Source organism: Ambystoma mexicanum, chromosome 12 (genome assembly GCF_040938575.1).
Source record: "Ambystoma mexicanum isolate Mex_15411 chromosome 12, UKY_AmexF1_1, whole genome shotgun sequence".
Classification (NCBI taxonomy): domain Eukaryota; kingdom Metazoa; phylum Chordata; class Amphibia; order Caudata; family Ambystomatidae; genus Ambystoma; species Ambystoma mexicanum.
The window spans coordinates 1,034,496,679-1,034,522,706 of record NC_090936.1 but is presented as its reverse complement, the minus strand read 5'-3'; the positions used below and the strand labels follow the sequence as shown (position 1 = coordinate 1,034,522,706).

Genomic DNA, 26,028 nt, shown 5'->3' with positions numbered 1-26,028 from the left:
AGCTGAGGCATGGATTTTTCAAAGTGACCCAGGACACTGGGTGCACTATCCCTTGCGGTGCAGCAGCTTCAGGAGGGTGAAGAAAAGCATGCTGGCAGTGAAGAAAAGAGCAGTGAAGAAATGCATGCATTCCCCCTATGTATTCCTCTGTCATTCAACATCTCTGTACATCCAATCACCAGCACACATGTCCTTGCCTTCCTCTTCCTCTCCCCTACCTCTCTCAGCCCCCCTCTGGCCACCTCTCTCTCCTCCTCATTACGTCTCTTTCTCTCGGCCAACACCGGAGGATGTTTCTAGGAAAGTCTGATCTCTGAAAGTGTTGTTCGAACAGGTGCTCCCCTCCTCCTCCAGAACCATCAATGACCATATTGACACCCCTGATGCAGCCTTGTCCGATTTCTGTAATTACGCTTTTGCCACTGGATCTTTCCCCTCTCTCCTCAAGCACTCCCTTGTGCACCCCCTCCTTACAAGCCTTCTGCCGATCCTACCTGTCCGTTAAACTATCGCCTGATCTCTATCACTCTTTTCCTGGACAAACTCCTGTAAACGCTGCCCATCTTCCAGTTTAGCAAAAACAAAGAGGTGATAGCTGCAAGGTTTAGAATGAATCTTAACCTCTGCGATTGCTCTGGGCAACCCTCCAGATCAACGTTCTTCCCCTGCCAAGCTATTACAGAAGGGGAAAGATTGTATGCAAATCAGGGTTGGTTCTACTCCAAAAGGGTCAGTCCAGCCCACACTGCTAGGTCACATCCCTTCTGCACAAGACCACAAGCATCACAGACATGTTCCAGCCTTGTTGGGCCTCATCAGTGAGGAGTAGCCTGGGTCTCTAGGAGTAGCAGGCACAGGACCCACGTCTGGGCATACCCGTCCCACTCGGGGTGACAAAGCAAAAACAAAGAGGCGGTGGCTGGAAGGTATAGAATGAATCTTAACCTCTGGCATTGCTCTGGACTACCCTCCAGACCATCGTTCTTTGCCTGCCAAGTCATTACAGAAGTAGAAAGACCATCTGCAAATCAGGTTTGGTCCCACCCCAAAAGGGGCAGTCCAGCCCGAACTGCTAGGTCACATCCCTTCTGCACGACACCACAAGCATACCCAAACATGCTTCAGCCTTGTTGGGCCTCATCAGTGAGGGGAAGCTTGGGTCTCTAAGCCAAGCAGGCATGGGACCCATGTCTTGGAATACCCGTCCCACTCGGGGTGACAAAGCAAAAACAAAGATTCTCCACACTGAATCTGTTAGTTGTCTCCATGCCCATCAGTCTGGCTTCAGAGCAGCCAGAGGCACGGAAACTGCTCTCCTGAACACTTGTGAAGATCTGCTCTATAATCTTGATTCCATTCTGTCCTCATCCTGCTTGACCTTTCCTCTGCTTTTGACAAGGTCACTCATGCCATCCTTATCAATCAACTTCAGGAGAACCTGGGCATCACGGATCAGGCCCTGGAGTGGTTGACCTACTTCCTCCTGGATGTCCCTCCCAGGTCCAACTTGAATCCTTTCTCTCCACCACCTATCCCTCCATATGTGGTGTTCCCCAGGGCTCTATCCTCTCACCCTGGCTCTTCAATGTCTACTTGCCCCCCTTTGGACCACCTGATCTCTACATTATTCTCTAACTTTCAGTGTTCTGCAGATGACAGCTCTCTTTCCGGCTCTCCTCAGCCTCCTCTCCTCCCTCGTTCCTTCCTTTCCCTCTATCTGCAATTCAAGATTGGTGCACCTCCAATGATCTCTGCCTTAATGCCAGTAAGTCGGAGATCCTTCTCAATGACACCCCTCCTCCCGCTTTCCCTCTCTCACTCTGGCCACCTTCCTTGGGCCCTCTTCCTTCATCTTCCTGTGAGGCAAAAAACCTCAGTGTCATCTTCGACCCCACTCTCTCCTTCTCTCCTCGCATCACAGATCTTGCCAAGAAGGCCCACTCCCAGCTGCACCTCCACAGAGGTATTATTCCTTTTCCAACTTTCCCCCAGAAACTCACTGTCTCCAGCGCCCTGGTTCCCTCTAGGCTGAACTACTGCAACAGCCTCTTTCTCAATCTGCCTTCTTCTACTCTCCGCGCCCTCTGCAGTAATCCAGAACAGGACTGTGAGACTTATCCTTGGCCTCAAGCCCAGGGACCGTATCTCTCCAGCCCTGAAATCTCTCCACTGGCTCTCGGTGGCTGCAAGGATGAAGTTCAAGACACTGCATCGGCCACACGGCTTTCTGGGGACGTGGCCTGCACTCCATCCAACTGTCTCTTCCAAAATACCTTCCTTCTCAAGCCCTTTGCTCCGCTAGCTCCAACTCTCTGAGGGTCACCCACTTCTCCAGGCGGGGAGAGGGGTTAGATCTCTCTCCTCTGCAGGTGCCTCCTGCTGGAATGGCCTCCCTGCCCCTCTGAAACTTGAGCCGGACCACCTGAAGTTCTGGAAGCAGCTCAAGACATTCCTTTTCTCCTCTGCTTTCTCTTCTCCCTCCCCTGCTGACCTACCTGTCTGATGCACCTACTGGTTGCTTGGCTACCATCAGAGTCTCACTGGGTACCAGGCTCCTCCATGATCAGTCTCCCATGCACTGCCTCCGGGCCGATCGAAAACTTAGGGGCTTTAACTGTAACCTCTACAGTTCCCTGACTCCTTGCACTTACCCAGACCCACACTGCATTGGTTGCACTTACTCAGAGCAATGCTGCCTTGATTGCACTCCCCCCTTCCCTCTCCCTTGTTCTTCCCCCTCTCTCTTCCCCCTGCACTTTGTGTTGTCGCACTTGAACAATCTGAATGATCATTTGTCTCGTCCTCCCTCTGTCTTCCATCCCTTGTCATGTTGCACCTAGAAACACTTGTGTACAGGCGCATTATAAATGACATATATCACATTCATCCATCATCCTAACCATGTATCCAGTCTTCCGCCTACTGTATTCAATCATGCACCCACCCACCAGCCATTCCTTCACATTCTTATACACTCTTCCAACATTCAATCCATCCATGCAACCTTCATTAATGCATGTGCCTAGACTTTCTGCATATATCCATACGTCTAATCGCCTGTCCATGAGTTCAAACTACCATGTCCAGGAACCTGTCAATACCCGTTCATCCATCCCACCTTTCTTCCTCCCATTCATCCATTGATGCTTCCTTTGGTACTGATTGCTCCTCTTCATGTAAATAGGTAGTGAAGGGTGCTATGAGAGCGTGAAGTCCCAGGGATCTTTGCACACTGCTGTTCAAAGGAGGCAAACATTCTCTTGAGCTGCGGGCTGTGAAACATCAGATTTGTCTCAACTTCATTCACCACTCTTTAATCTTAATTAGTCATAATTCGATTACGTTTGAATTCAACACATTTACACCTTGATTTAACCAGCTGAGCATTACATGTTTCCCAATTTCATGCTCTTGTTTTTTAATACCAATTGAAATAATTAATCTCCATGTCATTTGAAACCTAATACATTTGTAGCCGGTTTTTAAACACATTTTACATACATTTGGTTGTTTTAATTTGTTACACATGTAATTCTTGAAAAGGCGGATTGGCATTGGGGGCCCTGGAATGTTTACCAGGAATCTGCCATTGGCATCCTTATTACCCCCTTCACTAGTCTGTCATGTTGACAATGAGGTTCAGGGGAAAGGGAGTGGGATGGGGCAGGGAAGGGAAGTGACAGGGATGGAGGGGAACAGGGTTTAGAATCACAGTAGATGTCGAGAAATAAAGATGTGTTAATTCACACCTGTCTCCGTACCATCATTGCACAGCGAGTGCGTGGCGGCGAGGGTGTCACTCGGCACATCTGCGGGAAGCCGACTGAAGTTGGAGCGAGTCTGGGGTCATGGCGGTGAACAGTGCAAACACAGCGGTGAGTGAGGGAGAGACAGACAAGGACGGACGGTGCTTGTGCCATGGGGCGGCCATCACAGAGTCTCTCTCTCTCTCCCATCCTTTCATTTCTGACACCACAGTGCTTGTGCCTTTGCAAATGGCCATGCAGAGCATTCAAAGGAACTATAAAGAAGCAAAAGGGACAGTGCGCACAGGAGTACACCAAAGATGTCAGGCCAGGATGTTCCCCAGGCAGTGAACCAGGACATGCAGGCAATGGGTCAAGGGGCTCCAGCAGCTACCGCTCCATACAGATTGCCTGATTACCTTGCTCTGCAATTGCCAGGGGCCTTTGATGTGTCTGGTACAAGCAACATGGGGCCCAGTTGGGCCACGTGGATTAGGGATTTTGATTTGTACATCGGGGCAACAGGACCGTTTGATGAGGAGAGACAAAAATGCCTACTTATGTTAGCATATGTCGGAGCCGCAACAAGGGAGATTATCGAAGAAATGCCAGCAACAGCCACTGACTCTATCCAAGATCTAAAAGGTGATGCGCCTACGCATCAAAATGAAGCATTGCAATTTTGCCAATTACTCGATCACGGAAGCCGTACGGTACCAAATCATTGCAAACTGCAAATCTCAGACGTTTTGGCGCAAACTGCTTCAGAAAGCTCAAACACTAGAAGAAATCCTAACCCTTGTAAGGGTAGAATTGGCAGTAGATTCTCAAGTTGAGAGCTGTATCACAGCCATGCCATCAGAATCGATACACAGACTACAGAATGACCACAGACAAGAAGAACCTTTCTGTTATGGTCTGGGTATGAATATCCGCACAAGGGTACCTGTCTAGTGATCGGACAGAGATGCTCTGCATGTGGCGATGAAGGACATTTTAAATTGGTATGTCGCATAGCTTGAGAGAAGGACAATACAGATGGAGAGAGTACACAGCTTGCTACAGACCCAAGCCCCTTGGCACTGCGACGCAAGCATCTCAGGCAGTCACCCACTCTCAATACAGATCAAAAGAGACAGAAACAAGAGAACAGGAATCAGGGGATGACATGCACAAGAAGGACAAGAAGGAGAGGAAGACACACCTGACCAGACGGAAGGTCGAGACGCCACATGCGGTATATGGTGGAGCAATCTCCTTCAGACACAGAGATCAGTTCATCAGAAGGTGAACACAGGAAGAAGGGTTACCTGTACGCTCTGGGCAACTCTGCAGCAATCGAACACAGACCGACCTTGCTCATGGGGCTCAATGAAAGTCTGACCCAGTTCTTGATAGACACGGGTGCCACAGTGAACGTGATTATTGAACAGGTATACAAAGAGGTACAGCGCCCCCCTAAACTGAAACCGGCAATAGTTGACATATACATATTGGGCAATATTCCCCCTGAAGTGCCTGGGAGAATCCGAAGGCAGATGCAGATATAAGTCACAAGAAAAGAAGGTAATTGTACATGTGCTTGCCACCGGGAGTGTGAGCGGGTGCATAATCGGCTTCAAGACACCTATAGAAATGGGTCTAATACACGTGCTGTACAAATTAATGGTGCATAAATACATTGACCCTGCCAACATGATCAAGGAACTGCACCCGACCCTGTTCAGAGGAATAGGAAAACTATGCAACAAACAATTCAAGTTACACATAGGCAAGGACATCCTGCCGGTACCACATTACAGAGGCATACACATCAACATACAGAGGAAAGTAGAAGATGAACTGTACAAACTGCTCAAGCAAGACATAATTGAACCAGCCACAGGACCTACAACATGGGTATATCCCATAGTCCCCATCCCAAAGAAAGGTTCTAATGCCATCTGCCTGTGTGTAGACATGAGGAGACCCAGCCAGGCTATTAAAAGAGTGAGACACCTAGCACTGCACATTACAGACATGATACACTTACTAAATGGCGCCAAGGTCTTCTCCAAACTGGACCTGCAAAAGGGATATCACCAGTTAGTGTTCAACCCAGAGAGCAGAACTATAACAACATTTGTCACGCATCTTTGACTCCTTAGGTACAAAAGGCTAAGCTTCGGCCTATCCTCTGCGGCTGAGATCTTTCATGCAGAAATATCTCAATGTGATCAAACTCATCCCCAAATGTATTAATTACAGTGATGACATTTTGGTGTTTGGCACAGACCTAGGCAAACATGATAAGACACATGTATTCATGGAGAATGGTATGACCCCAGACCCGGATAAAGTCACAAAACTCAATAAACCACCACCGCCAACCAATGTCTCAGAATTAAGATCCTTTGTGGGTTTCTCCAGTTATTGTACACGGTACATCAAAGTCTTCACCTCCATCAGTGAACTGCTTCGAGCTCTGACCAAACAAAATGCCACGTTTGATTGGTCTGAAGTCTGGCAACAAGCTTCCACCACAATTCACGACAGGTTAGCACGTGCCGAGAACATGGCATACTTTGATGCTAACTGGGAGTCGGAACTGACAGTGGATGCAAGCCCAGTTGGGGTAGGGGTGATCATATCCCAAATTGACCCGGATGATCCAAGACACACTCACATCGTTGCATATGCCAGTCACAGTCTTTCAGCAACTGAACAAGCATATTCTCAAGCTGAAAGGGAGAGTCTCGCCGTAGTGTGGGCATGCAAACATTTCCATCTCTGTTTTTATGTGAAGCCTTTCAAAGTAGTAACCCACCATCAAGACCTACTCTTCCTGTACGGCAACCCCCGGGCCAAGATGCCACCCCGCATTGTCAGACGGGGACTCAGACTACAAGGTTACTCGTTTGATATTGTCCGCAGGCATGGAAACGAAGAAAACCTGGCCAATTTCTTGTCCCGTTATCCAAGGGTCGGAAGTGCACCGGAACCATCTGTGGCAGACAGCTATCTCTGGTATCTCATCCAACAAGCAATACCCAAGGGTAGGAACCCCGTTTCCCTGGCTCAAGAGGTGGAAGCAGACATGGTGTGCCGCATAATTAGAGGGGGAATCAAATCAGGGTGGTGGGGACGAGCAAAGGAGAGGGGTCGACAGGAGTGGGATGATGTTAGGAGAGAGGTGGACAGGCTCATACAGGTGAAGGAGGACAACTCTCCGAGGACAACATACCACTGAAAGGACACAAGATGGTGATTCCGACCGCTCTCAGGAGGAAGGTGGTGGAACTTGCCCATGAGGGACACCGAGGCATCGTCTCCACCAAACGTCTGTTGTGACAAAAGGTGTGGTTTCCCCATCTGGACTCACTGGTGGAAGAGATCCTGAAAGAGTGTCTGACGTGCCGTCTCATCACACCTAACAGACACCCAGAACGACTACACATTTCTGAACTACAGGAAGGAGAGTGGGGAAAAAGTAGCTGCTGACTTCTTCAGACCCATCGAAAGAGGGAAATATGTACTGGCTGTAATGGATGAGTACTCTTGTTACCCCGAGGCACAGCTAGTGTCTTCCACGGCAGCCCACCACATCATTCCAGTAATGGACCACATCTTCACCGCCTATGGCATACCCAGAATAGTGAAAACAGACAATGGGCCCCTCTTCATCGGCCAGGAATTCGAGCAGTTCAGCGAATACATGGGTTTTCATCACCAGAAGATCACGCCACTCTGGCCACAAGCAAATGGCATGATCGAGTGCTTCATTGCAAACCTCAAATGAGCACTACAAGTGGCCAGACTCACAGGACAATCCTATGAACAGGTCCTTCACCAATCGCTGAGAGACTATCTGAGCATCCCACATAGCTCCACAGGGAAAAGTCCGGCCGAAGTAATGTTTGGGGGAAATGTTCATACCAGGCTACCCGAGCACAAACCCCAGGAGACTATGAGGACTGATGACGCAGAACTGTGAGATCAAGACCGACTTGCCAAACAACGAATGAAAGAGAATGCACACCTGCGAAGGAAAGCTCTGGGCTCGACGCTCGAGGTAGGAGAAGTGGTGACAGTGAAGCAACCACATACCAACAAACACACCCTGTGTTCAAGGATAAACCGTTGGTCAACACTGAAAAAAAGGGTTGATGATAACGGGCCAGGGTGACAAAGGGTCCACTATATGGAAATTGTCGCTCTTCATGAGCTTTCCATTAACCAGCCCAAGGTTGCAACCAGGAGGAGGTGATGCAGTGGAAAAGTATTTCATGGACAATTCCTACCAAGGAGACCGAGAAGACTCCAATGCATCAGAGGTCAAGAACCTGTGTGATCCCGTGGGAAGATACACGCCAGGACCAGAGAACTCGAGACCACAAAGGGCTCGGAACAAGCCTCGATGACTCATCGAGGAGATGGTTAAGTGGCATCATCTCAGACTCATACTTTGCCTCAGTTGGGGTAACTGTTTAATTTGGGGGAATGTCATGTTGACAATGAGGTTCCAGGGCAAGGGGGTGGATAAGGCGGGGTAGGGGCAGGGAAGGGAAGTGACGGGGAAGGGTTTAGTATCATGGTAGATGTCGAGAAATAAAGATGTGTTCATTCACACCTGTCTCTGTCCTGTCATTGCCCAGCGAGTGCATGACCCTAGGCCGGGAGGTCCCTCACCCAGAAGGGATCTGACATAGTCCTAATTGGATAAGGGAGTCCCACCCAAAAAAGAGGCACCCCATTGCCTATGCTTTCTTTTTCAAACCACTCCTCCTTTTGCATAAAGCCTTTCCCTCTTGACACCCACACACATCCATATTCCACACATTATTGTGACATGATAAACCATGTCATATAAGTGAAATGGAAGTTTCTTCAGGACTTGTTGCTACCCTAATTTTGGGAGCATGGCATATAACATTGTGGTCTAATGTCATATCATTCTTTTTGCTTCTTTTTATTCATAGAGACAATAGAAAAAAGGAAAAAAAGAGGTCTTTCTCTTAACAAACTTTTTCAATGTCTTTAATCCATTAATTCTACTGCTGTTGTATAAGTAGAGGCATGAGGGCCGTTCCTTACCCACCTGTGGAGGGTTTGATGTCCCTATTCTTAAGAATGCTCTTATTTCCATCTTCCCGACACATATCTATGTTACCATTGATGTTATGGCACCGCATGAGTATGTGGGAACAGGTTTGCCCTGCGGCCACAATTTATGCATTGTACACATACCCATAGATTGCGGCCATTCACTGTGATTACTTGGAATATCTCAAGTTTTGTGTGTGTTGCTAGAGGTAACGGTAGGCTCAGCATAAATTAGAATACCCTCTTTTAAATTGCATCTTATTTGACTTTTATACGTTTTTAAAACTTGGTCCGTGTTCTGGACTGCATCTCCCAGCAGCCCCTTGGTGCTCATATAGATATGTCTGGCGCATCAGCACCGGCTTGTCTGAGCTGGTTTGTGCCGGTATCAGAACAGCGTGATTAACCATCATGAAAGCCTGCTATATAATCTTACTGTCCTTGTGCCTGCAAGGTTTGTTATACGTTTTGTGTGTGTTGCTAGGAAGTAACATTACGTTCATCATAACATGCTCATGTTGATTTAAAAATGTAGAATCGATTCAAGTTTTAGAATATCTTCTTCTAAATTGCATTTTATTTCACTTTTATACGTGTCAGTGTTTGTTTTTTAAAAACTTGGTCCGTGTTCCAGACTGCATCTCCCAGCAGCCCCTCGATGCTCTTATCGATACATCAGGTGTGTCAGCGCCAGCATGGCAGAGCCAGTTTGTGCCGGTTCATGTCCGGGGGTGCTACGTGCATTTTTGTATTGCTGGCTTTACCTTACTGTCGCTCTATCTACATTTGTGATTTGCGGCGCTAACACAGTGATCACTGTTCAGTTGATTTTGGCTTACTCCTGTGGAATTATACCCCAAATTGATAACCTACTTTCTGACTCTCTGGAGAAGAACTGTTTCAGAATTTCTGATATTGATACGCGTTATCTCTCCATGGGTCTAGAGACAAACTTGAACGGTTGCACTAACCTGGCCCATCCATCCGTTAGCCCCGAACGGCCTACTATGAGGGGTCAGAAATGTGAGGGAGAGAACTTTTGGATGATTTTTCAAAATATGCATTTTATTAAATCATAAATATTATCAAACGCCTCACTATTCATACTCTGACGAGGATTTCCCTGTCTATCAAAACTAACGGAAAACACTAACACAGGATGTCTGTCCCTCACACTTAAACATCAAATGCAAAAAGAAATATGTGGCAATTCAAAATAACATCAAGGGCCTCATCAAGAGTTGGGCGGTAATCCGGCAGATTTCCCGTCGAGCGGTATTTGCGCTAATGCTAAACCCTCCCGGCGGAAAGCCAGCCAGATCACAAGTACGCGTGCATGTCCACAGGGACATGGCTTTAAAGCAAATAGTGTAAGGTATAAGTAACCTGGAAAGAGACTGCGCCTGATTTTTGCAAATTATTTTTATTTCTCAGAAAATTGCCTTTAAAGTTGATGACACGTGTTTCGGTCCTCCAAGGACCTTTTCCAAATCAGGGCTATTGATTAGTCTTAACATCATATAGTCATAAAAAAGACAAAAAATGAAAACATAAGCAAATAGTCACATTGGTAGACATGTGAATATATCCAAAAATAAAGTGATGATATAGATATTAAGATTAAGTATGCATTGAAAGACATTTTTTTGATAAAATACATAAACACAAAAGTGCATGGATGTTAGAAATAAAAAGCCAGACAATAAATGGATGGGGAATAGGGTTGGAGAAAGCAGGAGTGAGATTCGGAGAAAGATAGATGCAAAGTCTTTGTTAGTTATGATACATGATGCATTTACAAATAAAAACATTGTTATGGTCATTCATATTCTTTCATGTCACAGAATATATGTAGAAGCGTGTTACCTTGTAGTCATGTAAGATGCCCCTGTCACATAATGTGAAAAATGAGCTTCCATATGTCAAAGGGGTAAATCCCTGTAAGTAAAAAAACATATCATGAACAAACTCTTATCTTACCCTAATATGAAAACTAAATAGTGAAAAATGCACTTAATATTCGGTTTCCAACTGCAAAAATAACTGCAACCTGCATATGAAGTGTGCCAAAATAGCACGTATTCTTAAATATCAAAGTTTGTTAACTGAAAACTACACGTAAAAAAGTGTTCGCACTCCTAATAACTCAAGGTGCACTTTCGCGGATGAAATTATACGTGGAAAAGCATATTACACGTACGAAGACTTGCAATGTATTTTCGCGTGAAAAAATACACGCATAAATGGAGTTGATGGTCTGATCCGTGAAAGACACGCACATACGCGTGCGAAAAATATGTAATCATTACAATAACGGGATCCTAATACGTTAAAGCAACCGGTAAGTAATAAGCGCTCGTACGCGTGCACAAACTAGTGGATGAAAATCGATGGTCGCATTTTAGCTAAACGCGTGAATGTTTAAACGCGTGAAATCGTAGTGGTGGATTGACACGTATTCTATACTGGAGACGCACAATCGCGTGCGCGATATTACATGTTAAAGCGTTAAAGTGAGTCTATGCAGGTAACAAACGCACATTCGCGTGCGCGAAAAACGCATGAATCTTCGCGTGAAATCGTAGTGGTGGATTGACACGTATTCTATACTGGAGGCGCACATTCGCATGCGCGATATTACATATTAAAGCGTTAAAGTGAGTCTATGCAAGTAACAAACATACGTTCGCGTGCGCGAAAATCGCATGAATCTTCGGATACATGAAAAGTCAGACGCTCTCTTACCTGCTGTTCAGAATAAGCGCATACGATCGCAAAGTTGCTACAAGTCTCGAGGGGGCGCCATTATGCGTCCTCTCTGTTATTATATCTGTTGCTAAGGTAGCAGATATCACAGTCTGTCCTTTCTCCATGTTTCATCGCGTGTTCACTGGCGGCCAGATTGTAATGGAGTGAACATACCATAAAGATATATGGTGAGTCACATAAAGTGAAGTAGTGAGTATTGAAAAAAAGTCTGCACATCAAGGACATATGTTAATGTATAAAAAATGTCAGAAAAGCAGAATTGAAGAGAAATGCTTCTGTATTAATATATCGAATAATGTCATGGTTGGAAAGGCCTTAGTATATGATAGTGTGAATGAGATGGTAAACATGTTTCTAAACATTATAGTTACAACTTAATTATTGCTATAAAAAGGACACCATTTCGTTATCAGTGTTAAGTCCAAGTAGTGTGGAGTTGAGTTTGCAAATTATTTTCGCCTCAGTTTGTCTGAGTCTCTTTTCTCTGTTACCTCCACGTTTTCCGAGGGTTACTTTTTGAAGGCCAATGAACTTAATGTCAGCTTTATTATCCAATTGATGTTTCTCTTGTCAATGACAAGCAAGAGGAAGTCTAGGGTCCTGGTTTCTAATTTTAGCAAGATGTTCACGCACCCTAGTCCTGAGTTCCCTGATGGTGCTCCCAATGTAAACTAATTTGCATACACATATAATCGCGTAAACCACATATTTCGTCCTACAATTTATAGGTTGCTCGATTTTTATAGTCTTATTGTTGCTGCTCTTGAAACAATCAGTTTTTTCATGTGCATGTTTGCAAATGGTGCATGTTCCACATTTCCTGAAGCCATTAGTGGGTTGTAACCAATTGGATGTTCCCTCTGTTAGGTCTGGTAAGTCTGAAGGACTTAGTTTGTTTTTTAGTGTCTGTGCTCTCTTGAAGATGATTCTTGGTTTGTCGTCAATAAAATTAGAAATGTGGTCATCCAATTTCAAAAGATGCCAGTGTTTGGCCAAAATCTTTCTCACATGTTTATGATCGTTTCCAAATTTAGTGATGAATCCTATAGTAGGTGGCTCCAAAGTTTTGTTCTTAATAGCCTTAATAGAGTCTGTTCCTGTGTTAGTTGCAGACTTTTATCCAATGCCTTGGTAACACATTTCATTGAATATCCTCTTGCCAGAAATCTTGATTGTAGAAGCCTGCATTCTTTCTCAAAGTGTTCTTTGGTCTGACAGTTTCTTCTTGCTCTTGTAAATTCTCCTGCTGGTATGTTAAGAATCGTTGTTCGATGATGGCAACTAGTGGCATGTAAGGTAGCGTTGACCTCCGTAGGTTTACGAAATGTGCGTGTTCTTATCTGGTTCTGTTCAATATATATGGTGAGGTCCAAAAAATCAATGCTATTTGCATTGCAGACACCAGTGAATTGAATACCCATTTCGTTGACATTGATTCTGTTTAGATTTGCCGTGAATTCTAATTCTGTGCCTTTCCATAGTATCAACACATCGCCAATATATCTTAACCAATATACAAGATCCTTCTGATACACTTTATCCTTGTATATAACTGAATCCTCAAAAAGTCCCATAAAGAGGTTTGCTAGGGCTGGGGCATATTTAGTGCCCATAGCAACGCCTCTAGTTTGTCTGTAAAAGACATTGTTAAAGTTAAAGATGTTACATTGTAGGGATAGCTCTAACATTACCTTGATCATTACAATTTGGTGGTACATCGAGGCTGACTCCTCCCTGAAGGTATAGTCAATAGTTTTCAGAGCCCATGTGTGTTGAATCAAAGTATATAGTGCTTTCACATCCATGGTTGCTAAAAGGCAATCTTGTTCCCAGTTCCAAGATTGTAGCTTAGTGATGACATCTGTAGTGTCCTTAAGGTATGCCTTTAGTTGGGTGGCCCTGGGTCTCAGAATGTTATCCAGATACTGTGAGATATTCTCTGTTGCCCAACCAATCCCGCTGACAATAGGGCGTCCCTCTGGTATCAAATCATATTGCTTGTGGATTTTTGGTAAGAAATATATTATTGGTATAGTGGGGTTTTTGATTGTGAGAAAGCTCATTTCATTGTCTGAAATAAGACCTTTTCGATGCCATTCCAGAATTTTGAGTTCCAATTTCTGTGCAATCTCATTTGTAGGGTTAACTGGTAATTTTTCATAACAACCTGGGGTGTTGAGGTGATTATTAGCCATTTTCAAATAATTGTCCCGGTCCATAACAACGATGTTCCCTCCCTTATCCGCTTCCTTGATAATTATTGAGCGGTCAGTTTCCAATTGATGTAAAGCTTCTTGTTCTCTGTGGGTGAGATTGGGTTTTGTTTTTGATTGTAGGTTTCTATGATCCATTTTATACAGATCTTGATATACTGCCTTGTAGAAGGTGTCAATGGCATTATCAGTTGATAATTGGGGTACAAATTTAGATGTAGGTTTCAGCTCCTTCAGTGATAAGGTATCAGGTTGCACATTAAAGTCTCTTAATACATTAGTGCTGTCATAGTCCATTGGTTCTGCACGCGAATGTGCGTTTGTTACCTGCATAGACTCACTTTAACGCTTTAACATGTAATATCGCGCACGCGATTGTGCGTCTCCAGTATAGAATACGTGTCAATCCACCACTACGATTTCACGCATTTAAACATTCATGGGTTTAGCGAAGATGCGACCATCTACTGTCATCCACTAGTTTGTGCATGCGTACGAGCGCTTATTACTTACCGGTTGCTTTAACGTATTAGGATCCCGTTATTGTAATGATTACATATTTTTCACACGCGTATGTGCGTGTCTTTCACGGATCAGACCATCAACTCCATTTATGCGTGTATTTTTTCACGCGAAAGTACATTGCGAGTCTTCGTACGTGTAATACGCTTTTCCATGTATAATTTCATACGCGAAAGTGCACCTTCAGTTATTAGGAGTGCGAACACTTTTCAACGTGTAGTTTTCACTTAACAAACTTTGATATTTAAGAATACGTGCTATTTTGGCACACTTCATATGCAGGTTGCAGTTATTTTTGCAGTTGGAAACCGAATATTAAGTGCATTTTTCACTATTTAGTTTTCATATTAGGGTAAGATAAAAGTTTGTTCATGATATGATTTTTTACTTACAGGGATTTACCCCTTTGACATATGGAAGCTCATTTTTCACATTATGTGACAGGGGCATCTTACATGACTACAAGGTAACACGCTTCTACATATATTCTGTGACATGAAAGAATATGAATGACCATAACAATGTTTTTATTTGTAAATGCATCATGTATCATAACTAACAAAGACTTTGCATCTATCTTTCTCTGAATCTCACCCCTGCTTTCTCCAACCTCTATTCCCCATCCATTTATTGTCTGGCTTTTTATTTCTAACATCCATGCACTTTTGTGTTTATGTATTTTATCAAAAAAAAATTCTTTCAATGCATACTTAATCTTAATATCTATATCAACACTTCATTTTTGGATATATTCACATGTCTACCAATGTGACTATTTGCTTATGTTTTCATTTTTTGTCTTTTTTATGACTATATGATGTTAAGACTAATCAATAGCCCTGATTTGAAAAAGGTCCTTGGAGGACCGAAACACGTGTCATCAACTTTAAGGGCAATTTTCTGAGAAATAAAAATAATTTGCAAAAATCAGGCACAGTCTCTTTCCAGGTTACTTATACCTTACACTATTTTGCAAGGGGTCTTGTACTTGGCTAAACCCCAGACCTGGTGAGACACGACTCCATGGACTTAATGTACTGATTGTACCAACTACTTTCATTGTTCACCACTATAAGATGTCGCCAAGCTAGACCAAACCTTCCAAGCCAAGGTTGTTAAAGCAAATAGCGATTGACGTAGAAATTGTCCAGGAACCCCTAAATCCAGCGCACCGTGCGCTATAGCCATATAAAGCCTGGGAAACACGTCACCGGTGGAACGGGAAATAAAGCGGTGGCCATTTTGGAAATCACAATCCATAGACTATCACAGCCCCTGCAAGCCATCCACCCCCGTGAAGAGTGAAAAATGTAATAGGAGCACACTAGGGACAAGTCAGCCCTGGACAGGGTCAGGAACCCCAAATTTAGTGACCAGGAGCTGGCCGTACTTGTGGAGGAGGCAGTGACCCACCATGAAGAACTACATGGTGCACAACAGTGTAAGACAAGTGGGAAGCGTCTGGCGCAGATCTGGTGGGAAATCAGCCAGAAGGTGTCTGCAGTGGGGCGCGTGCCCCGGGATGGGGAGGACTGTCGCAAGAACCTAAATGACTTGCGTGTCAGGAGTACATGGCATACTATCCCAGCAAAGGAGTGCAAGCATGGGTTCTGGCAGAGGACCACCACCCCCACCACCCGAGCTCACACCCTGGGAGGAGAAGATGACAGCGCTTATCGACATGGGCACCATAGAGGGATTCGGAGGAGCGGAGGCATGTGCATGCAATGTGCGTGAGGCACTGTAGACACCCATAACTGACCCCTTGTACCACCGTATCATAGCGCCCCCTAGAATCACCTGTTTGTGCACTGCATCAATACAAGGGCCAGGGACAAACATCCATGGCCATGGCACAGCTACTTGATGCGTGAGTGTGCATGAAAAAAAAACAGCAACATGTGCACGGTGCATCCCCAGCATGCATGTGATGATGACACACAAACATGTCCGTGCAGTGTCCCTCCACAGTGACACATTCCACCAATCACAACATGGGGAGTGAACATAATGCAAGTGCAATGCATGATTGCTACTGTCTACAATCCCACATGAAGGCATGATATGCATGATACTTATCTGGGCCGCCCTGAACTCATTCCACACCCTATCTACTCCACAGGCACATGGTGATCACCACAGGACGACGATGACGATGAGGAGGCCACTACATCACGGCGTGCCGGACAGCGCTCATTGACCAGCACCACCACCCCGCCCGGAAGCAATCCGACGCCAGACCCATCCCACATCACCACACCGCAGCCCAACCAGATGGCTGCAGCTCCCACATGGCCGCAGGGAGTTAGCACCTCCTTCACTCCAACCTATCATGCAGACACTGGATGTAGAGGGAGCTACCTGTTGGTCAGAGCCCGATGAGGGACAGACAGCTACAGCTTCACCTCAGCCAGAACTGTTGAGCTCACCCAGATGCAGTGACACAGAAGGAATGGTCATACCTCAGGGGAGCCCAGAGCCAGTAGCACAGGTAGCACACACCCCACGTGTGCATGTGCGTTGTGTCCGCACACCAGAGCCTGACATTGACACACCATCATATGGCACCCCAGAGATTAGGCACTCGGACCGCAGCAACCCCATCCAAGCTGCCTATATGTCCCCATGCAGCCCCCCTCCCAGGCAGCGCACAGCTGGCAGCCCGGTCCCCGTCACACCCGTGGTACCTTTGATCAAGGGAGCTGCCGCGATGGCACGTCTGGAAGTAATTGAGGCCAAACAGGTGAAAATAGAGTCCATGGCCAAAGAGTACAGCCGGCACATCAAGGCCATCAGCGGAGCCATACGGCATGCCACCAAGTACATGGCACGAGACAACGCGTGCACCCGGAAAGTGGTGGAGGGTTGCACTGTGTCCCTGATAGGTTTCGGGCAAAGGGTACGGGAGTTGTGCGAAGGACTATCTGCACATGCAGAGCAGACAAGAGAATCCAACAACCTTCTCCGCCAGCAGCTGCAGGTCACCGGGGCAATCCCATTGACCTCCATTACGCCCACGGAGGGGTCCCTGGAGCCTTCACCTAGGTGCCTTTCATTGCGCCACCTGAGATCCCACTCACCAGAGGGGCCAGGACTTGGAAAGTACCTGCGACCATTATAGATGGACATGGCACTGTTTTTGGGAGTCCACTGAGGGGGAGGGGGGATTGTGTGCTGGGAGTTCACTGGGGGCAGGGGGGATTGTGTGCTGGGAGTTCACTGGGGGACGGGGATTGTGTGCTGAGAGTTCACTGGGGGAGGGGGATTGTGTGCTGGGAGTTCACTGAGGGAAGGGGATTTGTGTGCTGGGTGTTCACTGGGGGGTGTGGGGGATTGTGTGCTGGGTGTTCACTGGGGGAGGGGGGATTGTGTGCTGGGTGTTCACTGGGGGAGGGGGGATTGTCTAACAGTTAATAAATCACGTTTGGAAATCATACGAAGCATGGACATTCATGATTTTGAACATGGTCTCTTTAATGTTCATGTGATATGTGTTACATGTACCCATCACCCTTTCTGAGTCAATTGTCATTCAAGCCCTGTCTACCCAACCTCCCCTCCCCTACCCCATCCCTGTGTACACATGCACCAGCTTCGGGCACATCATCATCCTGTCTTCCATCCCCTGATGGCTGCACATCGGCAACGTGGGGCAGTGGCACATTCCTGCAACAGCAGCTGTTGTGCAGCATGGCACGTTAGGACTTGTTTGCAAATGTTTCAAGGTGCATATGTCAATGCCCCTCTCATACAGTATAGGCACCAATAGCGTGCCATCAACAGACCAAATGCCCCCTTAACGCTTATATGTGTACCTCTCTATGTAATGTTGTATGCACGCTCAGCTGGAGTGTGTGGATGACGCACAGAGGACATGATCCATGTGTGCTGGGGACCTCATGATTCACCTGCAGGTGTGGGAATCCAGGTAAGAGGACAAGTTTGGTTCAGTGGGTGCACAGGGCTCAGTGATCAGTGACGTCGGAAGCAGAATCACATTTGCGTTGATAAGGTCCTGGTATCACATTGCTTTGTTGCCATGCACACTGTGTCTTGCAGGACATGCATCATCTGAGGTCGGCATGCAGCTGTGTTACGATGTATGTGTGAGTCTTCATGTATATTGCACTCATGTGGCACATGTGTACTACTTGTCATTTGGTCAATTGCATTGTGGTGTGTGGGGCGCTAGGGTCAGCATCGAATCGATGGACTACTTACTGTAAGCACCACACCCGTGTCTAGTTGTATCAGGGTGGTTTTAAGTAATGGGTAATCCCTCTTTTTTGATAACGGGGGGTCTGATCTGAAGGAAGGGACAATCTTTAGAGAAAACAAGTGAGAATCAGATCGACTACCCCTCTCTTTTAGTCTTGTATGGAACTTAGGAGAGAGTATCAGGAAACCTAACTGTATCAATGATTAGGAAATCGCCAGCGGAGAAAAAATTGCACTGAACAATTCAAATTGTAACAAGGGTTCTGTCTCTTTAATAGTCATAAAACGTTTTTAAAAAACCAACATTTGTGAAATAACACTCAATCATACCACTCATTCTACATACATCTCATCTAACAGGGGAATTCTAAAGTGAATCTAAATCTTTATAGACATAACATTGCTGTTTGAAATGTGCATTTGTGACAGAGGAAAAAACCATTTGTTTTTCCTAGAACAGTCGACATATGTTTCGGCCCGTTGTGATGTACCACTTTTGTCAACGGTGGTCATCCAAATAAATGTAAGGCCATCTTCAGGACGCCAATTGCTTTGTAGTTGATCAATCTTGATCCCCATTTAGTACATACACACATCTGCAAAATCATTTTTCATATATCAATGTAAATATATTCATCTTATATAAGACTTTGCTGTAAAACATTTGTTTTTGTAAAATGAAAACGACAGACCAAGGTGCATATCTCCCTAAAAACTCAATTTAAGAGCGATGGCTAGTTGTATATTGTGCTAAACCTACCTTTACCCCACTAAGACCATCTTAAGCTATTTAGACTATTGAGAAAATATACAGTCAAACGGTGTCTCTAAACTGTACTACTACTTTCGTCTTGGGTTGGTGTCACTTAATGGGACCCTGTGATCTAAATTCTTTTTAGACCATTTGCCAGATTTCGAAATATATTGAATACACTTACAACTACTTTCGTATTGGGTTGATGTCACTTAATGAGACCCTGTGATCTAAATTCTCTTTAAACAATTTGCGAAATTACAAAATATTTTGAATAAACTTACATGTACACGTTCTATGTGACTGGAATTCTTCGTTTGTCTCGCTTGTCTGAGCTTGTTGCATTTGAATCTTCAAGCGCAGGTGTGTTTGGATTGCGCTCTATGATGCTTGTACCTAAAATTAATTAAAGGAACTCTTTAAAGAAAGCGCCTATGGATAATTTAGTATCGCTATTTAAATATATTACAGTTCGTCACTGGCCTCTTTTAATAGAGTGAAAAAAAGGGTAATGACTTACAAATTAGCATCCGCTGTTGATAGTTGTTAATGCCTTAGTGGAAAGTTGCCGGATGTCTTCTAGTAGTTTAAGCTGGACTGAAGGGCTGTGAGTAGATTAGTTACCTGTGGTAAAAAACACCGAAGCTAAGTTAGCCCGAAAGCACTTCAATGTGTGAAAAAACAATTGTACGAATGTTCGTAAAATAGAAGCTCTATTGAGGCTGAGAGGCACGCAAACATTGCAAGTGTCTTTATTATTGTTTTGAAATCCATTGTTGCCACAACCCATCGGTTTTTATGCCGTTGGTATTAAGTGTGCCCTGAAGCTGTTTGCTAGCCAACATATTATTGGATGCATTCTAATGCAAAAAAAGGACTCATTGGTTTCGTTGTTTTAAATCTGTGTAAGCCTATTGGTTAGTTACACTCCTGGAGGTATAAAAGACAGGAAAGGCAGGCAAAAGATATTTTCCTGTTACAATCACTCGGATCGAAAGGCTATTTGCCTTTAGAAATCGAACAGAAAGGGCGCATATTTTACCTCTATTAGCTCTTTAGTCCTCGGCAGGCATTCGCTCGCTGGCTGACTTGTCACGGGCTTCGGTAACAAAGCTTGAAGTGAAATTGAGTCTAATTTATATACGGTCACATGATCTACAGTTGTCGACACGTGATCGCCAGTCTATTGTTGCACGCTTAAAGGATGATGGAACTAGTAGTTTGGAACGCTACCGTGATCACAATATAATTGTTAGGTGTTACTGTTCTATATATTGCAAAGTGGTCTTTACTTGGGTTTGTTTGATCTAAGTGTGTACGTACGACTCGCGCGGTAGTAAAGATACTGTTGAAAGCCTAAATATAGGTAAAACTAGTGATGTATAACATTGTGACCTATATTAGTTCAATTTTTTGGTTCGTATTTACCAAACGAGTTTTTCTAGATTTTATCTGATTTTCATATATCCGCTCAAATGGATTGAATGAACTAATTAAGACTGTTACTTTGTGTAACTTTGGTAAAGCGTCTTGAAAGAACTATTAGTCGATGTAATATTAGGCCCTATAACGGAGCCTAATTTCTAATTTGTGCTTTTTGAATCATGTTTCTATTTGGTATATTTGTTTGACGTAATTAGTGTTCTGTGATAATAGCGCGGGTGTCATGACCCTTGGGTTCGAGGAACCGCGTCTCTGTGTACCTTAAAGAAGTGTGTTCCATTCTATGCCGATATTAAGGCCATGTTTCACAGTATCAAGGTTATATATCCATTTCTGCTCGCATCTGGACAGGTTAAGGTCCATGTTGCCGCCCCTGGGGGATGGTTGGATCACTTGAATTACACACCAAAGTAATTCTGTATATTTGTGTTGTTTGAGGACATAATGTGCCACCAAAGGTTTGTTGTCTAGTTTGTTTCGAATACAGCATTTGTGTTCGCAGATTCTTTGGCGTACCTGTCGTTTGGTTTTGCCTATGTAAACTAAATCACATGGGCATTTAATAGCGTACACTGCCCATTTGGTGAGGCAGTTGGTAAAGGTCTTCAAATGGATGGTGGTATTACATAGTTGAATGCTTTTCATTGTCATGGTCTGTGCACATACAGAGCAATTGCCGCAACGATGATGGCCTATCACCGGTGGTAAGCCCCACAATTGGGTTTGGGTGGTATTTGCCTTTGGGGGTCTCGGATATGTGTGGACTATAAGATCTTTTATATTACGTTGCCTTTTAAATGCAAAACGGGGCATAGAGGGACTAAAATCCTCTGTTTTAATCATGTGCCAGTGTCTTTTAACGATTTTTCTGAGATGGCTGCTAATCGGGCTATATGTGCTGACACATGTGATTTTGTCTTCTTTGTTGCGTTGAATGGGTTCTAGACATGTGGTTCTATTCATGTGTAGTGCTCTTTTGTATGCCTGCTGCACAGTTTTTTTCGGGTAGCCTCTATCTTGTAGCCTTTTCTTTAGTGATTTTCCATGTTGTTTATACATCTCTATTTGTGTACAGTTTCTGCGTATACGCAGAAATTGCCCATATGGCAGGCCTTCTTTCAAACCCAATGGGTGAAAGCTTTGGTAATTCAGCAAAGTGTTTTTATCTGTCGGTTTTCTGTATAGACTGGTTGCTATGTCTCCTGTGTTTGTCTTTTGTATTTGAAGATCTAGGAAAGGAATGGTATATAAATCTGTGTGAATGGTGAACTGTATGTTGGGGTTTTGAGTGTTCAACCATTTATGAAAGAGTGCCAGACAATTTGGACATAGCAACCAGTCTATACAGAAAACCGACAGATAAAAACACTTTGCTGAATTACCAAAGCTTTCACCCATTGGGTTTGAAAGAAGGCCTGCCATATGGGCAATTTCTGCGTATACGCAGAAACTGTACACAAATAGAGATGTATAAACAACATGGAAAATCACTAAAGAAAAGGCTACAAGATAGAGGCTACCCGAAAAAAACTGTGCAGCAGGCATACAAAAGAGCACTACACATGAATAGAACCACATGTCTAGAACCCATTCAACGCAACAAAGAAGACAAAATCACATGTGTCAGCACATATAGCCCGATTAGCAGCCATCTCAGAAAAATCGTTAAAAGACACTGGCACATGATTAAAACAGAGGATTTTAGTCCCTCTATGCCCCGTTTTGCATTTAAAAGGCAACGTAATATAAAAGATCTTATAGTCCACACATATCCGAGACCCCCAAAGGCAAATACCACCCAAACCCAATTGTGGGGCTTACCACCGGTGATAGGCCATCATCGTTGCGGCAATTGCTCTGTATGTGCACAGACCATGACAATGAAAAGCATTCAACTATGTAATACCACCATCCATTTGAAGACCTTTACCAACTGCCTCACCAAATGGGCAGTGTACGCTATTAAATGCCCATGTGATTTAGTTTACATAGGCAAAACCAAACGACAGGTACGCCAAAGAATCTGCGAACACAAATGCTGTATTCGAAACAAACTAGACAACAAACCTTTGGTGGCACATTATGTCCTCAAACAACACAAATATACAGAATTACTTTGGTGTGTAATTCAAGTGATCCAACCATCCCCCAGGGGCGGCAACATGGACCTTAACCTGTCCAGATGCGAGCAGAAATGGATATATAACCTTGATACTGTGAAACATGGCCTTAATATCGGCATAGAATGGAACACACTTCTTTAAGGTACACAGAGACGCGGTTCCTCGAACCCAAGGGTCATGACACCCGCGCTATTATCACAGAACACTAATTACGTCAAACAAATATACCAAATAGAAACATGATTCAAAAAGCACAAATTAGAAATTAGGCTCCGTTATAGGGCCTAATATTACATCGACTAATAGTTCTTTCAAGACGCTTTACCAAAGTTACACAAAGTAACAGTCTTAATTAGTTCATTCAATCCATTTGAGCGGATATATGAAAATCAGATAAAATCTAGAAAAACTCGTTTGGTAAATACGAACCAAAAAATTGAACTAATATAGGTCACAATGTTATACATCACTAGTTTTACCTATATTTAGGCTTTCAACAGTATCTTTACTACCGCGCGAGTCGTACGTACACACTTAGATCAAACAAACCCAAGTAAAGACCACTTTGCAATATATAGAACAGTAACACCTAACAATTATATTGTGATCACGGTAGCGTTCCAAACTACTAGTTCCATCATCCTTTAAGCGTGCAACAATAGACTGGCGATCACGTGTCGACAACTGTAGATCATGTGACCGTATATAAATTAGACTCAATTTCACTTCAAGCTTTGTTACCGAAGCCCGTGACAAGTCAGCCAGCGAGCGAATGCCTGCCGAGGACTAAAGAGCTAATAGAGGTAAAATATGCGCCCTTTCTGTTCGATTTCTAAAGGCAAATAGCCTTTCGATCCGAGTGATTATATCTTTTGCCTGCCTTTCCTGTCTTTTATACCTCCAGGAGTGTAACTAACCAATAGGCTTACACAGATTTAAAACAACGAAACCAATGAGTCCTTTTTTTGCATTAGAATGCATCCAATAATATGTTGGCTAGCAAACAGCTTCAGGGCACACTTAATACCAACGGCATAAAAACCGATGGGTTGTGGCAACAATGGATTTCAAAACAATAATAAAGACACTTGCAATGTTTGCGTGCCTCTCAGCCTCAATAGAGCTTCTATTTTACGAACATTCGTACAATTGTTTTTTCACACATTGAAGTGCTTTCGGGCTAACTTAGCTTCGGTGTTTTTTACCACAGGTAACTAATCTACTCACAGCCCTTCAGTCCAGCTTAAACTACTAGAAGACATCCGGCAACTTTCCACTAAGGCATTAACAACTATCAACAGCGGATGCTAATTTGTAAGTCATTACCCTTTTTTTCACTCTATTAAAAGAGGCCAGTGACGAACTGTAATATATTTAAATAGCGATACTAAATTATCCATAGGCGCTTTCTTTAAAGAGTTCCTTTAATTAATTTTAGGTACAAGCATCATAGAGCGCAATCCAAACACACCTGCGCTTGAAGATTCAAATGCAACAAGCTCAGACAAGCGAGACAAACGAAGAATTCCAGTCACATAGAACGTGTACATGTAAGTTTATTCAAAATATTTTGTAATTTCGCAAATTGTTTAAAGAGAATTTAGATCACAGGGTCTCATTAAGTGACATCAACCCAATACGAAAGTAGTTGTAAGTGTATTCAATATATTTCGAAATCTGGCAAATGGTCTAAAAAGAATTTAGATCACAGGGTCCCATTAAGTGACACCAACCCAAGACGAAAGTAGTAGTACAGTTTAGAGACACCGTTTGACTGTATATTTTCTCAATAGTCTAAATAGCTTAAGATGGTCTTAGTGGGGTAAAGGTAGGTTTAGCACAATATACAACTAGCCATCGCTCTTAAATTGAGTTTTTAGGGAGATATGCACCTTGGTCTGTCGTTTTCATTTTACAAAAACAAATGTTTTACAGCAAAGTCTTATATAAGATGAATATATTTACATTGATATATGAAAAATGATTTTGCAGATGTGTGTATGTACTAAATGGGGATCAAGATTGATCAACTACAAAGCAATTGGCGTCCTGAAGATGGCCTTACATTTATTTGGATGACCACCGTTGACAAAAGTGGTACATCACAACGGGCCGAAACATATGTCGACTGTTCTAGGAAAAACAAATGGTTTTTTCCTCTGTCACAAATGCACATTTCAAACAGCAATGTTATGTCTATAAAGATTTAGATTCACTTTAGAATTCCCCTGTTAGATGAGATGTATGTAGAATGAGTGGTATGATTGAGTGTTATTTCACAAATGTTGGTTTTTTAAAAACGTTTTATGACTATTAAAGAGACAGAACCCTTGTTACAATTTGAATTGTTCAGTGCAATTTTTTCTCCGCTGGCGATTTCCTAATCATTGATACAGTTAGGTTTCCTGATACTCTCTCCTAGTTGTATCAGGTCCGTCCCTTGTCGCTGGATGAGGGAGCTCTTGCATCTGCGTGTGCATGCAACGTTTTGTTAGGCCATGTGTCATTGGCATTCCCTTTCGGTGGTGTTGTGTTTGCCAATTTGTACTGTTATGTCCACTAATCCTGGCATGTGATTGGCCGATCAGGACTCATTGTTTCAGGTATGCACATTGTCGTGGATCAAGCAACTCGTATGTTGTGTTGTTGTGGATGTGCCTACTTTCGTGCACCATTGCAATGACTGTCGGGTGGGCAGGGTGGGATTAATAAGGTGTGACAGGGTGGGGAGCAAAAGTGCATCCAGGACCTGTCCCACCATGGCACTGAGGGTGGACTGGGCCATGGCATGCATCATAGCACCAGTGAGTTGGTAGCTGCCAGTCTCAATGTGTTGTGGCACGGACTCAAGCTACACGAGCGGGGACACTGCAGTGCTGATAGTCATACGGCTACCTATGTTTGCCTGGATTATGTCCAGCAACTGTGTGATGGTTTCCATGCCCAGCCTATACTCAGTCAACGACTGCCCATCAGTCAGGGCCCAGGGTGTTGGCCTGACCCTGGGTATGGCTGTCCGCCTTGCTGGTGTTACTCTCCTCCTCCTTCTCCTCATCCCCACCACCCTCTGTGCTTTTAGTGCCCTGGACTGGTTGGCTGGCCTCCGTGGCTCCATGTGCAGCAGGTAGTTTCCCACGTCAGGACTCCCGGCTCCAAAT

General features: G+C 44.1%; 2 long non-coding RNA genes across 2 annotated transcripts; one reads left to right on the top strand and one right to left on the bottom strand.

Moving 5' to 3' along the window:
• Positions 1-18,674: 18,674 nt before the first annotated feature.
• On the bottom strand, positions 18,675-19,932 carry LOC138513084 (uncharacterized). The gene is made up of 3 exons (XR_011281696.1): positions 19,825-19,932; positions 19,589-19,700; positions 18,675-19,146 (listed from the first exon to the last, which is right to left on the bottom strand). It is a non-coding gene; the product is annotated as an uncharacterized lncRNA (long non-coding RNA).
• Positions 19,933-24,076: 4,144 nt separating this feature from the next.
• LOC138513082 (uncharacterized) lies at positions 24,077-25,210 on the top strand. Its single transcript, XR_011281695.1, has 3 exons — positions 24,077-24,184; positions 24,309-24,420; positions 24,863-25,210. It is a non-coding gene; the product is annotated as an uncharacterized lncRNA (long non-coding RNA).
• The last annotated feature ends 818 nt before the right edge of the window (positions 25,211-26,028 follow it).